The following is a 4,311-nucleotide window of genomic DNA, read 5'->3' on the forward strand; positions in this document are numbered from 1 at the left end:
GTCACAGCAGAGTGAGCACGCAGCCTCTAGGTAAAAAGGAACTCGCTAGCCACAGTAGCCAGGAGCTCCGTTTCATGTAGCTAATTATGCCTCAAAGCTGCTGTGAACTGTACAAACAGAAAAGAACAAGATGATGGCCTCAGATTCTTCAGCATCCCCTCGAGATGTCACCCTTTTCAGAGGAACCGCCGAAAGCTGTGGTTTAAAGCCATAAAGAGAGCAGATTGGAGACCAACAAACACAGTGTGGTGCACACTCAGCTCTGGTAAGTTATACCAGTTACCTCGGGGGTTTTTCTCATCAAATTACATTGATTTGACTGTTGGTTTAGCTATTTATTTGTTTACTTACCGGTAATAATTTAAGTAAACAGAAGTAACTCATAACCTGCACGCTAAACTAAGTTCAGGAATTGGAAGCCTAATGATAGCTAGCTAACGTTAGCTAATGCTAGCTAGCACGCTACCTAATGCTAGCTAGCTAAGTCAAGGCCCGAACTTGGCTAACGTTTAGACAATATTGAAAATACTCCGACAAACTATTGCAAACCTTTTTTCTGTTACTGCTGGCTTTGTGTTCGCCGCGAACATTTGCAGAAACATAAGCAAGCGAACGGTCTGAGCTGTTAAGTTTTGTGTTAGTTAACGTTACTCTAAAATGGCCGCTGGACTGAGGGAAATTGTTTGTTTGACCGACTGCTGAATTTGAGACTCACGTTGGGAGCTCGCTCGTGTCAGGCTTTCTAAGGACATCACGAATCTTAGGCTAATTTTACATAGGCAAAGGTGAAGGCGAAGCCAAGATAATGCTTTATATATTTTCCATTTGTCTGGAAAGTGGGAGACTGAGAACAATGCCACCCACGAGGTAAGCGGGGTACAATAACGTTAGCTCGAAACAAAGATGGAGGTAGCTTTGTTTACCACATCTGTAGTATCGGTGTGTATTGTTGGAGTACACGAATCAAAAACAGGCGTTCCTGTTAAAACTGCAAGTAGTAACGCATGATTCACGGGCCTTATACATTTAATCTGTGCACTGCAGTGGCTAATGCCTAAACTAGCTTCATGTTTCCCACACTGATGATTGACCGCCATTGACCGCATCTGTCCTGGGCCGGCAGAGAATCAAAAAAGAATAGTATAGAATAGTGGCGTGTCACTAATTACTTATCGGCTGTAATGACTTGTTGAATTGTTGTTTTAGTCGCTTCTTCCCCTCTGCCTACTTTCCCATAGGGTCCTATGTGTTTATAAACTTAATCTTTTTTTGTTTATTGGGCAGACTGTATTGCAGTGTGGAGTTTCTGGTGGAGGACACTGTGTCGGTTGTCCCAGTATCCTGGCTCTCCAAAAAGGATGGGGTAAGAACATGTTTGTGCACTAAAGTGCATTCAACAGTCCCAAAAGAGTAGTACTTTTGAAATCGAGTAATCTGAGCTAATTTACTGATATTCCACTAGATATTCCAAGCCCCGGGCAGCCATTGGTCCCCACTATGCAGGCCAAAGACCAGGTGCCAGGTGCCGGAGTTGAAAGGCCTCTGCCAGCGGTCCAGTACAATCCACGTGTGCTGTACAATCCAGGTATGCATGTTTGTGTTGAAATGAAATGTCTATGCCTTGTTGAGACTATTTTTGGTTAAATAGAAAATTTATGTATAATTTGTTTTTTGGCCTACAGAAAATGGTCTTGATTTATGTTGATGGAATTATTTATGTTTATAATTTGAAAGCAGTAGCCTACAGTGAGCCTACATTCTTGAGCCATTGTGGCTGCGTGTCACCATTGCTAATTGAATTATTGAATGATTGTTTTCACACCTGTGAGAGTCAACTGATTGTGGGTTGGAGTTGGGGTGTGCTATTTTAGTTCAGTTCATACTGCTGCCTGTCGTTGGGCAAGAGAGATGGTGATACTTCTTGTATGCCAAAAGGAAGAGAAAATAAAATCTTCAGTCGAAGCAAAGAAATCGGATTCCAGCACTTTATTCAGGATTTAAAAGTGGTGCCGAAACCAGGGAAAAGGGAATAGGATTGTTTGGAATATTGTGGACTGTATTGCAGTAGAACAAGTGCTGGAAAGATGGAAAAAGTGGATCCATCAAGACTGAGGAGGATCAGAGGCGCAGTCCGGACCTCTACAACCAAGCTGCTGACCAAGATGGACAGACTAATGCAGACAGACCCACCACCCCTGGAGGACCTGGAGGTCTGCATGGAACAGTTGATCCTGAAGGAAAGCTCATTGAGGGAACATGACCGGGACATTGAAGCTGTGACTGAGGAGGAGGATTTAGAGGACGAGGTGACTGCTGCCATGGAATATACGGACGGAATCATACAGAGGAAATTTCGGGCCAAACGAATGCTGGACAAAGTTGACGCAGCAAACAATTCCAGTCACTCTGCGAGTGGAACGGGGGGAGGGGGAAACGCCCACTCCGTTAAACTTCCCAAACTCGTCATTGAACGCTTCTCCGGAGATGTAAGTGCATGGCAAAGCTTTTGGAACCAGTATGAGTCAGCTATACATGATAACCCAAAACTGAGCATACCGGACAAACTTAATTATTTAAAATCATTGCTCAGTGGTACAGCAGCAAATGCAGTTGCGGGATTGTCTCTGTCGGCAGCGAACTATGACAATGCCATAACCATGTTGATGGCTAGATTTGGTCGCGAGGACTTGTTAATTAATGCGCATATGAATAAACTGCTTAATCTGAACCCCGTTAGAAAAGCAAATGATGTTTCCGCGTTAAGACAACTATACGATGAATGCGAGAAATTTAGATGCCATAGGGGTAGTTGCTGACTCATATGGAAGTTTACTTTGCCCAATACTCATGAAGATGATCCCCGAAGAAATAACCCTTGAGTTTACGCGTAAAATGGATGAAGGATCAGTGCTGAAAGTGAAGGAATTAATGGACTATGTGAAACGGGAGGTCGAGAGTAGGGAAAGAACAGTGGACCTGATCCAGAGAAAGGAGCCTACAACACCGGCCACGCCCACTCAGCACAGAGACAAAGCCTGGGAAAGACGCAGTAGCAGCAGACGCTCATCAAACCCAACCGCGTCCACAGCCGCGTTCCACACCGCAAACGCGGAAGAAAAGACATGCATATTCTGCAACAGAAACGATCACAAATCCAAAGACTGTGTCCAGTTCACTGTTGAGATAAGACGAGACAAACTCAGGAGAATGGGCCGATGTTATGTTTGTTTAGGGGAAAAACACCTCGCACGTAATTGTAGAGCGCATGGAATAACCTGCGATGAATGTGGCAACAAACACCACAAAACAGTGTGCAGTCAGATGTTATATAAAACCACCCAAAATAAAACCCCTGTAGTGGCATGTACAGCAGTACATGCCACTCTTAGAGGAAAAACCCAAACTTATTTATCAACTCATGTTTCAACCATTGTAACTCTTGTAAACAAATATGATATTTTTTCAAGATAATTTCAAAGTTCATTCACTCTTGTTGTGAATAATCGCATGTAATTTCCCCTGGATCATAGCTTCCATGTTTGCGTCTCTGAATGTTTAATGTAGGTTCCAGTGTGCGGTTAGAGGTGCAGTCATTGCTGTTGAGATTGTCCACGTTGTCATACCACAACCACGAGAAGGAGGTGACAGGCAAGGTCAGTCTCCGATTGTTCATCAGAGGAGAGGAGAGTGTGGCGGTGACCGTCAAGGTCACTCTCCGATTGCTCATCAGATCTCTGGTTCGGCTGCATGGACCGTCCTCTCAGCTACTTTTGACAGCTATTCCACACAGGCCAGAATGTCCTGGTGCTGATTGTTCCATCTTTGACGGGTAGGTTCATCCCGCAACATCTACTTCTCTTCCATGTTTTCTGGCCTGTTCTCAGGCTGCTCATCTGCTCCTGGTAGTCTGTCTTCCCATTGGGCAGGTCTGCATAGAGCGGTCAGCCAGCGAGCTCTCGGAAGGTGAGGAGGGAGTCCCTGTCCTGGTTCAGCAGGGTGAAGGTGCGGTGGGACACGGTGTCCGTGTGGATTCCACACAGCCAGGGCGCCAGCAGCACGTACAGGCTCTAGAACTGAGCCCGGTCCACACGGTACTGCTCCACGTAGGGCCGGCCCGGGTCGTGCTGCTGGAGGGCCACCTCGGCGCTCCCGCTCCCCCAGTACAGGCTGATGAAGTGCTCCATCTGTGTATCCACAGATGAGAGAGACAACAGAGACAAAACAGAAGAGCAAAAGGAGAGTCCTCTGGTCTGGTTTCCCTGTTCCCCTCTTTGGTCAGGAACGGTTATCAGCAGTCTGTTGGAGATACTC

The sequence above is a fragment of the Borostomias antarcticus genome, assembly GCF_949987555.1.
Source record: "Borostomias antarcticus genome assembly, chromosome: 35".
In the NCBI taxonomy this organism is placed as follows: Eukaryota; Metazoa; Chordata; class Actinopteri; order Stomiiformes; family Stomiidae; genus Borostomias; species Borostomias antarcticus.